The sequence below is a fragment of the Schistocerca piceifrons genome, chromosome 4, assembly GCF_021461385.2.
Source record: "Schistocerca piceifrons isolate TAMUIC-IGC-003096 chromosome 4, iqSchPice1.1, whole genome shotgun sequence".
Classification (NCBI taxonomy): Eukaryota; Metazoa; Arthropoda; class Insecta; order Orthoptera; family Acrididae; genus Schistocerca; species Schistocerca piceifrons.
Window position 1 is genome coordinate 437,062,568 of NC_060141.1, and position 12,779 is coordinate 437,075,346.

Below are 12,779 nucleotides of genomic sequence, written 5' to 3' on the forward strand. Positions count from 1 at the left end.
GGTCTCATGGTAAGTAATTTATGCCTTAGCCTCTCCAATCAACCGGAAATTGGTAATATGAAAGCAACTGTCGTCCGACCAACCGGCCAACTCGGCTTTAACTGAGAAAAATGCGATATCAAATTTGCTACTGTACGGTCGATCGAAGGAGAGCGTACATTCGGTATAGTCTTAGCTTCCCCAAATTGTCCTCGTACGTGTTGCCTCTCGAGAGGCAGTACCTCTGTCTGGTCCTTGTAATATTCTACTTCCTCAGGTTTCTGTTCAAACGCTGCTTGTAACCTAACGACCTTATCCACCATATCAGCAACGGAATGACCCATACTAGGTGTGTGTGTGTTTCTACCAGGATTCTACATATTCTTCTACTACCCAATCAATAAAGAAATATATAATACAAAAGGGAATTACACCATGTTCTCACTACAGACAACACTGTACACAATGAGTTATTATAGTTCTTACTGTGTATCATAGCCCACATAATTTCACTACAAACTAATGTCAAATGACCAACAACGACAATTGAAACATGGCTGGCACAGCCTTCATGCAAAGCAGTTCATGGGCAGAAAGACTGGAAACTGTACATTTGACATGTGTTAAATATGATTCACGACAGTTACCCACTTACACTGTAGTAGACAGTGTAAAATGAACATCCCTATAATGCACCATGGCCAAAAAATTACACAGTGAAAAGGCCGGTTACCAGGTGAACAAAATTCTTCTCATTCACTGGTCTACATTGTGAGAAGCGTTGACTGCAAGATGAGCAAAGCTGCTGTGGTGTTGAGGGAGACTTCAGAAACCGGCACCGGTCGTAGTGGCGTAATGGGGTCATTTGTAGCAGTGTGGGCGGCTGTCATACGCCCTAATGTGTCAGTGAAGCAATGTTGTCTGGAAACATTTGTGATTTACAGTGCAGATTGTGCGAAGAAAGGCGTGGTGATTCGCACACTTGAGTGCAATATGGAAAGCACTACGTTAGTTGCGGCCGTTGTGTTGCTTAGAACCCACCGGGACGTCGTGCAGGTAGCCAGAACAGAAGTCTTCAGGCGCAAGCTTACGGTGGCTCAACGATAACTCGTGTAGAAGGTCCCAGTGCTCTGGAAGACGGACGTGGGCTTAAGCAAGTGCTAACAGCATATCATCGACGGCGCGTGTCGTGAAGGCAGAAGCCAAGGACGCATATCAGCAACACAGCGTACTGTTAGGAAGGACCACGCAGGTGTCTCGCCCAACAGATTGTAGACGCTAGTTTGCAGTCGCTTGGTACGGTCCTTCACCATGGCAAGGCCCAGGTTCGTCCACATCTGCTAACAGCCACGAAGCTGACCAAACATCAGTGGCAGCTTGCAGCGGCAAAGATCCACTACAGCTGGCTGGCTGCAGTCTCGGAAGCGTTCCCTCGGCAGTAGGCAGCAAACTACAATTCGTCAACCAGGTCATCTTGGGACTATCTAGGACTGTTATTCCATTAGAACCAGAGCTACAGACGGGACTCTCAGACACTGAGACTGAAGATTCTGAAACGGTTGTATTTAATCTGGACCTAACGTAATTGTGACCGGTGATGCGGTCATTTGACCTCATTATCTGTAGGTGTCAGCGGTCTCGTCCCCACCGTGGTGTCTCAGTGAGCGCAGTTCCCCTCACCTTCGCACCTGCCGACGTTGCTAGGATGCCGTGGAGCCACTGAGCGTGGCAGTCACATGTTATGTCTCTCGCAGAATGATGTATTGGGTGCCGTCACACTGCGCCGTTTCCAATCCCTGATTACGGTTCAGCTCAGTGTGGAAATGGACTACGAGTAGCGCCATGCCTTTGTGACACTGGTACTCTTTCGCGCCCCAGATATCGACTGTGTCTTACGTTACTGAACCAGGTCTGATTCTCTGCCCTCTGTGCCAAGTAATAAGTTTCATAATTCCTATTCTGACCTTCCACACCCTCTTGTTGCCCAAATTTGGTTTATTAATGTTTGTAGTAATTTAGTAACCTGGCGGCCGATCACGTTTCCGCAGCACTTACCACGCTGAGATAGTGACATATTGCAGCGAGTGAGAGGGACAGATGAATTTAAATAACCACTTCTTTCAATAACAGAAATTTCTTTTTGGTGCTCTTCTTTGTTGTGTATTGATGGCTCGTCGTATTTTTTGATTCTGTGGTTTATCTTGCTGTAATCGTTTAGAGGATGATCTGACTTATTTTTCAATAATAATATGAATTGCGGTGGACTTTCTGCAGAATTACACATATATTTTCTACATATACATCTACTTCTACATCTACTTAGTTACTCTGCAATTCACACTTAAGTGCCTGGCAGAGGGTTCATCGAACCATTTTCATGCTACTTCTCTACCATTCCACTCTCGAATGGCGCATGGGAAAAAGGAACATCTAAATCTTTCCGTTCGAGCTCTGATTTCTCTTATTTTATTATGATGGTCATTTCTCCTACGTAGGTGGGTGTCAACAAAATATTTTCGTATTCGGAAGAGAAAAATTGATGATTGAAATTTCGTAAATAGATCTCGCCACAAAGGAAACCGCCTTTGTTTCAGTGACTGCCACCCCAACTCGCGTATCACATCAGTGACACTCTCACCCCTAATGCGCGATAATACGAAACGGGCTGCCCTTCTTTGCACTTTTTCGATGTCCTCCGGCAATCCTACCTGGTAAGGATCCCACACCACGCAGCAATATTCCAGCAGAGGACGGACAAGTGTAATGTAGGCTGTCTCTTTAGTGGGTTTATCGCATCTTCTAAGTGTTCTGCCAACAAAGCGCAGTACTTGTTTCGCCTTCCCCACAGTATTATCTATATGGTCTTTCCAATTTAAGTTGCTCGTAATTGTAATTCCTAGGTATTTAGTCGAATTGATAGCCCTAAGATTTGTACGATTTATCGTATACCCAAATTCACAATACAAATCGATAAAACACACATAACTCGTTCTCCATCCTCGCACTTCCTACTCGTACAACCAATTGCCCAAAAGAACAGAGATTTAACTCTAACAACATGTAGCAAAGAAAGTACTAATATATTCCGACCTATTTGTGCTAAACAATCTCTCGAACATACATTTCATAAATAAAATACAATTAATTGTATAGCTCTTTTGATAAGTCCATAATTATCATTGTAATTACATTAAGTATTTGTAAGCGTTGACATTTACACAATTTCGCATAGTTATGTAGTATTGGATTTTGTGTCTTTATTTCTTCGGAACGGTGTCATTCCCTTCATATGATCCCTTTATATCACTGTAATTAGTTTTATTACAGTATTCATACTGGGGAGTTTGACCTGCAGCACAACAGACAAAATTTAAAAAAATCTAGTCAAAGTTGGGACTGTTGTACACATTAGAACTTTATTGCAGGTAAGCTATTTCAGTCACCTGGATCGTGACTTGCCTTATGACAATACTAGACTTATAATGAAGACCATTACAGGGGAAACAACTGGATAAATTGAGAATTATGTTTTCCAAACAGTTATTATGTGGTTCTCTAAAAATGGACTCTCCCTTAATTGTGATAAAAAAAACACACTATATTTAGTTCTGTACAACAGTCATGCCAATAACTGAAGTATCATATGAATAGGAATCAGTAACATGGTAAACTGTTCCTAATTTTTGGACATACGGGTTGATGAAAACGTGAACCAGAGGAAATGTCTTACTGGGATGCTCAAGGAATTAAGTGCAGCTACGTTCCCACTTCGTATAAATGATAGTCTAGGGAACAAACAAATTACCATCCTCAAATGGTTCAAATGGCTCTGAGCACTATGGGACTTAACAACCGAGGTCATCAATCCCCTAGAACTTAGAACTACTTAAACTTAACCAAGGACATCAGACACATCCATGCCCGAGGCAGGATTCGAACCTGCGACCGTAGCGGTCGCGCGGTTCCAGACTGTAGCGCCTAGAACCACTCGGTCACCCCGGCCGAATTACCATCCTAACAAATTTTGCATATTTGAACTCAGTAATGTCTTATCGAATAATTACATGCTGTATCTCATCATTTACAAAGGAACTACTGATTGCACATAAGCGAATGGCAGGCATATGGTGTTCACCTGCTCTCATCTTGTAGGTACCTCTTCAAGCAGTTAGGCATTTTAACTGTAACTACAGCTACTGAAATTCACCATAAATAATCCATCGCAATTTGAGAAGAATAGTGATGTCGATGCCGACTACTCTAGAAGAAAAAATGACTTTTATTTCTTACTTGTAAAGCTGTCATCAGCTGAGAAGGGAATCCCAAAAGAGTTTTGATCATTTGTCCAGTAACATAAAATGTCTGATATTTAGCAAAGTCAGCTTTAAATATAACTTAAAATCGTTGCTTCTGACAAGAAGATGAATTTTTAACTGTGGTAGGTCATAAGAAAAAGGAGTCAAGTTTCAAGTGTAACTGCATGAGTAGGACAAGAAGTAATAGATTTATGTATGTTACTTTTAGGTTACTGTGTCATTTAGAACTTTTAAATGGCGATCATGCAGCCATGCACTTTAATCATGTATGCATATCTTTTAAACTGACTCACTCCACATTATTTTGATAAAAAATCCGTCAGATTATCAAGAAATATAACTAATTAATAACTAATAACAATAACAAAGTACAAAATGAAGTGACTAAGTTTAACACGATATGTGCAGTAATTAATAAATATTTATAAACTAAAACATGTAAAGGAATCCAAACGAAGTTTTATAATTGTTAAAAACCATTAAAAAGCCAAGAGCGCACAAAAAAATTTTTTATTCGTGACAACTGGTTTCACAGTCTTACCTGTCATCTTCAGATGTTAAATGTTCTTTGTAATATAACTTGTTCATTTTACGCTGAACCTTATGCAGAAGGTGTCAAGTCGATAAAACACAGGACATTATAAACGACGGTCATCACCAAAATGTTTAAAAACACACAGCACCTTGTCCAAAAGGCCATATCAGTATACATATTATTCAGTTGTGGATATGGACATGGTCTTTCGGATAAGGTGCTGTATGTTTTAAAATATTTTAGCGATGAAAAAGTTTATAATGTGCTGAGTGTTATCCACTTGACATCTTGTGCATGAGGTCAGCTTAAAATGAATATGATTTATCACCAAAACAAACAAAAAATTAAGTGCTGAAGATGACAGCTAAGACTGTTGGAACGTGTTGTCTTGAACAAAAAGATACTTTGTGCGATCTTGGCTTTGTAATGGTTTTTTAACAATTAAAAGAAATCGCCCTTCAATACACTCATAGCGAGGAAATTCAATCTACTTTATATAAGATGGTTGCTCTCTGGACATGGTAGTGAGCCACGTGTCTTAAATGAGACACAAGACAGGAGGAGGAGATTATTGTTTAACGTCCCGTCGACAACGAGGTCGTTAGAGATGGAGTGCAAGTTTAGATTAAGGAAGGATGGGGAAGGAAATCGGCCGTGCCCTTTCAAGGGACCCATCCCGGCATTCGCCAGAAACGATTTAGGGAAATCACAGAAAACCTAAATCAGGATGACCGGACACGAATGTTAACCGTCGTCCTCCCGAATGCGAGTCCACTGTGCTGACCACTGAGACACAAGATAGAAAAGAAATTTTAAGACCTACCAAACGATACGAAAGGACAAGATCAGCAGTGAGGACGTTAAAAAATTTTGGAAATGTGTGGTAAGTTCCTATGGGACCAAATTGCTGAGGTCATCAGTCCCTAGGCTTACACACTACTTAATCTAACTTAAACTACCTTACGATAAGGACAACACGCACACCCATGCCCGAGGGAGGACTCGAACCTCCTACGTGCGGAGCCGCGCGAACCGTGACAAGGCGCCCAAGACAGCATGGCTACCCCGCGCGGCAGTGAAAAATGGTTCAAATGGCTCTGAGCACTATGGGACTTAACAGCTGTGGTCATCAGTCCCCTAGAACTTAGAACTACTTAAACCTAACTAACCTAAGGACAGCACACAACACCCAGCCATCACGAGGCAGAGAAAATCCCTGACCCCGCCGGGAATCGAACCCGGGAACCCGGGCGTGGGAAGCGAGAACGCTACCGCACGACCACGAGATGCGGGCGCGCGGCAGTGAGGTCGTTAGGAAAAACACTATTTATAGGTGGTGCACAGGATACTTGAGAAACAAGAACACACAAAAGAAATAATTAAAGCTTCTAGAGTATGATCAAGAAAAGCTATAAATAGATGTAAAAGAATTTCAAGCCAATGGCTCTTGAGCAGCAGTCGTCAAAATGGCTCAAGGCCGCATACCGCTCGAATGAAGTGTCCGTACTGCCCGCAGATCTCATAGTCAGTCATATTTTATAATAATATGCATCTAGTAACGACAGCCGAATCAATAAACGCCTGCTGACGTTAAGGGGTTTTTAAGAGTGTAATACTCCTGTAGTAACAAACAAAAATACCGGTGGCTATAGACACAGTAATATTTTAAGAGATGGTGAGTGCGGCCGTAAGCTAAGTAAGGTTGGCCGCTTACGTTGCAACGTACTCCTCAGGGTGTGTGTTTGTGTATCAGTAGAACTCTACCCAGTGGGAGGATTACCGTTACTTAACGAGTCCAGAGCTTATGCAAGTTGCCCTCTGTAGCTTTGAAATTCGTGTGGTTCACGAAACATTAGGCCCGAGACTTAATACAGGGGAGTTAATGCTTCAACATGGTGGTTTAATTAACCCACCACATTATAAACGCAACGGATATCGCATCTATAAAAGCCGCTACAGAAAGCACCTAAACAGAGGTTATTAAGGGGTGTCTGATCTTTCAATATTTGTTGATTAGATCAAACATGTGACTAGCTAATGGGATTCATTTGTCTCTCACCTCTTAGGGAAGATTAATTAATTTCTAATTTTCTGTACTGGAGCATTTGAGCTATTTGAAATTTGACTGTGGCTTTAAATTATTGATGACAGGTTTGAGGAAAAACTATTGGCAGTTCTATACTGATTGTAATTTATTGTCTAAATGATACCAAGACAATTGTTAACACGTTAGTACTAAGCAAGAACCAAAGTCATACAACCGCAAGGGCATCAGCCCTACTTATTCTCAAAGAAGGTCTCTCTAACAAAATAAACCTATGGTTATTACCACGCAATTGTGGGAAGGGGGGATGAAGTGCTGACCTAGCTTCAGTGTAAGTACATATTCAACCATACAGTCATGCCTAGACCCATAGTATGCTTTGGTATTATTACTAAGTACTACAACTGAACGCAGAGCAAGTCCAGCTATCGAGAACTCAAGTATACTGGTCAGTATCAACAGGATGCACGATATGCTGTGTTTCATAAGGATATACCAAGTTGTCCGCTTATATTTGGTTTGGCAATTCGGATTTATTTATGTGTTAAGTCTACACAGATACACTATCACATTCCAGGGCCCAGCATTCCCTATTAAACATAGCTTGCTTGATTGTAAGCCGTAAATTGGAGCAAATAATTTTCAGTCACATTTACTGTTTACACGTAGATAAAATGGAGCACACACGCACATTTACTAAGTACCAAGTGGCTGGGAAATGATGCAACTATCAGGACCATCAAAACTGTACATAAAATCGGGGCTCTTTCAAATAAATAGTACCTTATTGTGCATGTTTCAGGGTAAACATCATTATAAAGCAAAAGATAAAGTGGCGGGAGAACGCTTATCTAGTGCCACGTGACGGTAAAGTTACGCGAATGTTAATGATAGCAGACATTATCCATAAAAAGTCGGAAATCTCTCTAATAAACGGTATCGATCACTGAAGGTTGCGTGGCAGCCACCATTATTCTAAAGCAAAGTGGTTGGGGGAGCTCAATAACGTTTACCTCGTACCACGTGGCGGGGAGAGTTATGCAAGTCTTGATAGCAGCACAAATTATACCGAAAAACGGAAATTTCTCTAATAAACTGTATCGCGCACTAAACATTTCGCGGCAAGCTCCATTATTATAAAGCAAAGTGATTAAAGAATCTCAAGAACATCTACCTATAACCACGTGGTGCCAAAATCACACGAGTATTAATGCCGGCGAAATCGGAGCTCATTACCAGGTAAACAGTACTGTACTCCAGAAGTTACACAGTAAACTTCATTCTCAGCAAGGCAAAATGTTAAAAGAGGAGGACACATGCACATCTTCCTACTAACATTGGTCCCAGCTCGCACACATGGTTAAGTTGGAGTAACTCAAAGCATGGAAAATTCCTGAAATCTTGACACACCAGATTAACTCGACCGTTTATTGCAGTCGTGCACTACTTTTTGATTATTCATTTGGGTCTCATATTGCTAAATCTGATCTGTTTTCTTATAAATGGCCTTTGATCCCGTTTCGCGCCAAAATGAGCCCGCACACATTTCCTAACATCAAATTTAGTTTTAGGCACGTATTTATAATCACGGAAATAATTTACTAGCGAAACTGTACTGAAGCTAATTGAACATCTAAGCGATAACCGATCTATACTTTAATGCCATGACCGTTACTCCAACTGGCCACATGGCGGGAAACTGTGTACACAAAGAAAACATCGAAAAAAATCATAAAAATCCCCCAAAACTTTGCTATACAGAAGAGAGTACACAAAAACGCATGAAATGAAATAACTATCTTCACACTTACACCCAAAATACGACCGTGAGCTTAGGGCCCGTGGGCCATGCTTGTGCAAGGCACAGACCCAAAGTTCTTACGGAAATTTAAACCAAATAGCGAAAATAAATTCCCTTATGGGGGTTTGCCGGTAATGTTACACCTGCTTCCACCATCCTGATCTTAATCAGCAGCAGTTTTGAAACATTCCTATACCTTACATCATACTACCGTAAAGTGCAGAACTCCAACTTCTGCGTCTGTACCGCGCCGCTGCCCAGGAACAAGTGCTCTTCCAACCGAATTCGCCTAACCGTTCCGCTTACAAACGTGGTGGGGGTGGCGCGCCAACCTGACAGAGCCTATTCGCGCACCTACGTGTCATCTTTGCCCTGACATGCAAACTTGGTCTCCGCTAAACTTGTTCACGCTTGGGGGTTGGTACTACTCTACCGCAGAACGACCATTCATGCGGTTTTACAATCTCGCCTAAAGCTTTCTGCTAGTTCACACACTCCCTCATTTATACCGTCCTGGCCGCACAAAGGAAAGGAAAATGGGAAACGTAGTACACAACAGAAAAAAAATTCAATAAATAACACTGTTTAGTCCATTCTCTCCTTTTGGACACCAGCTGATGTATTACCTGCAAGAGAAGAAACTCTTGCTAATAATTTCTGCGTTCTAGAAATTTAATAAAAGATTGGAACTGTACAAGTTCCGTTTCAACGTCAGGAGTATAGGTGTAATTAGTGCGTCCACGGCGGGGCTAGACAGCGTGAGACGGGAAATGTCTTACTCTTGACACTCCAGAACTGACAAATTTCGAGTGTATGCGACTCGTATCGATCGGCTGCTATGGTTCAAATTTCAGACATGAATTCGTGAATGCGCATTACAGAGACGGTCATTTTCAAATACGGTCCGTATTTGCAGCAATGAATATGAAATTAATTTTAAGTAATTGTAATATAATACAACGAGTAGAAGAAAAATTAATTTAAAACATTTAGTAAACATTTATGATCATGTCTCATATTTCATAATGCATTAAAATATAAGCAAAGCTACTGTTATTTACCAACTGATCATCCGCACACACAGACAACGAAACAATTCGTCAGGCAACTACAGAATCGCAATTTTGTAGTCGCCGACGATGGCAGCCATAGTGGCTGCAATCTGAAACAGATAACATTCGACACAAAATGTTACGATTGGTGCCGGAATTTAACGATCGGTACTTGGGGGCCAGCTGCCAACTAGTCTATTGAGGGCTCAAAACGTACTAAGTTACACTACTGGCCATTAAAATTGCTACAACAAGAAGAAATGCAGATGATAAACTTGACAGAAAATCCTAGGAAGTTCTGGTCTTACGTTAAAACAGTAAGTGGCTCGAAACAGCATACCCAGACACTCCGGGATGATGATGGCATTGAAACAGAGGATGACACGCGTAAAGCTGAAATACTAAACACCTTTCTCCAAAGCTGTTTCACAGAGGAAGACCGCACTGCAGTTCCTTCTCTAAATCCTCGCACAAATGAAAAAATGGCTGACATAGAAATAAGTGTCCAAGGAATAGAAAAGCAACTGGAATCACTCAACAGAAGAAAGTCCACTGGACCTGACGGGATACCAATTCGATTCTACACAGAGTACGCGAAAGAACTTGCCCCCCTTCTAACAGCCGTATACCGCAAGTCTCTAGAGGAACGGAAGGTTCCAAATGATTGGAAAAGAGCACAGGTAGTCCCAGTCTTCAAGAAAGGTCGTCGAGCAGATCCGCAAAACTATAGACCTATATCTCTGACGTCGATCTGTTGTAGAATTTTAGAACATGTTTTTTGCTCGAGTATCATGTCATTTTTGGAAACCCAGAATCTATTATGTAGGAATCAACATGGATTCCGGAAACAAAGATCGTGTGAGACCCAACTCGCTTTATTTGTTCATGAGACCCAGAAAATATTAGATACAGGCTCCCAGGTAGATGCTATTTTTCTTGACTTCCGGAAGGCGCTCGATACAGTTCCGCATTGTCGCCTGATAAACAAGGTAAGAGCCTACGGAATATCAGAACAGCTGTGTGGCTGGATTGATGAGTTTTTAGCAAACAGAACACAGCATGTTGTTATCAATGGAGAGACGTCTACAGACGTTAAAGTAACCTCTGGCGTGCCACAGGGGAGTGTTATGGGACCATTGCTTTTCACAATATATATAAATGACCTAGTAGATATTTTCGCGGATGATGCTGTAGTATACAGAGAAGTTGCAGCATTAGAAAATTGTAGCGAAATGCAGGAAGATCTGCAGCGGATAGGCACTTGGTGCAGGGAGTGGCAACTGACCCTTAACATAGACAAATGAAATGTATTGCGAATACATAGAAAGAAGGATCCTTTATTGTATGATTATATGCTAGCGGAACAAACACTGGTAGCAGTTACTTCTGTAAAATATCTGGGAGTATGCGTGCGGAACGATTTGAAGTGGAATGATCATATAAAATTAATTGTTGGTAAGGCGGGTACCAGGTTGAGATTCATTGGGAGAGTCCTTAGAAAATGTAGTCCATCAACAAAGGAGGTGGCTTACAAAACACTCGTTCGACCTATACTTGAGTATTGCTCATCAGTGTGGGATCCGTACCAGATCGTGTTGACGGAGGAGATAGAGAAGATCCAAAGAAGAGCGGCGCGTTTCGTCACAGGGTTATTTGGTAACCGTGATAGCGTTACGGAGATGTTTAACAAACTCAAGTGGCAGAATCTGCAAGAGAGGCGCTCTGCATCGCGGTGTAGCATGCTCGCCAGGTTTCGAGAGGGTGCGTTTCTGGATGAGGTATCGAATATATTGCTGCCCCTTACTTATACCTCCCGAGGAGATCACGAATGTAAAATTAGAGAGATTAGAGCGAACCATACGCGACTGGAACAGGAAAGGGAGGTAATAACAGTGGCACGTAAAGTGCTCTCCGCCACACACCGTTGGGTGGCTTGCGGAGTATAAATGTAGATGTAGATGTATTCATTGGACAAATATATTATACTAGAACTGACATGTGATTACATTTTCACGCAATGCGGGTGAATAGATCCTGACAAATCAGTACCCAGAACAAGCACTTCTGGCCGTAATAACGGCCTTGTTATGCCTGTGCATTGAGTCAGAGTTTGGATGGCGTGTACAGGTACAGCTGCCCTTGCAGCTTCAACGCGATACCACAGCCCATCAGGAGTAGTGACTGGCGTATTGTGACGAGCCAGTTGCTCGGCCACCATTGACCAGACGTTTTCAGTTGGTGAGAGATCTGAACAATGTGCTGGCCAGGGCAGCAGTCGAACATTTTCTATATCCAGAAAGGCCCGTACAGGAGCTGCAACATGTGGTCGTGCATTATCCTGCTGAAATGTAGGGTTTCGCAGGGATCGAATGAAGGGTAGAGCCACGGGTCGTAACATATCTTAAATGTAACGTCCGCTGTTCAAAGTGCCATCAATGGGAACAAGTGGTGACCGAGACGTGTAACCAATGGCACCCCATAACATCACGCAGAGTGATACGCCAGTATGGCGATGACGATTACACGCTTCCAATGTGCGTTCACCGCGATGTCGCCAAACAAGGATGCGACCATCATGATGCTGTAAACATAACCTGGATTCATTCAAAACAATGACGTTTTTCCATTCGTGCACCCAGGTTCGTCGTTGAGTACACCATCGCAGGCGCTCCTGTCTGTGACGATATGTTACAGCCATGGGGATACGATGCCTGTCATCTCGACTGCTAGTGACACGAGGCCATTGGGATCCAGCACGGCGTTACGTATTACCCTCCTGAACGCACCGATTCCGTAATCTGCTAATAGTCATTGGATCTCGACCAACGCGAGTAGAAATGTCGCTATACGATAAACCGCAATCGCGATAGGCTACAATCCGACCTTTATCAAAGTCGGGAACGTGGTGGTACGCATTTCTCCTCCTTACACGAGGCATCACAACAACGTTTCACCAGGCAACGCCGGCCAACTGCTATTTGTGTATGAGAAATCGGTTGGAAACTTTCCTCATGTCATCACGTTGTAGGTGTCGCCACCGGCGCCAACTTTG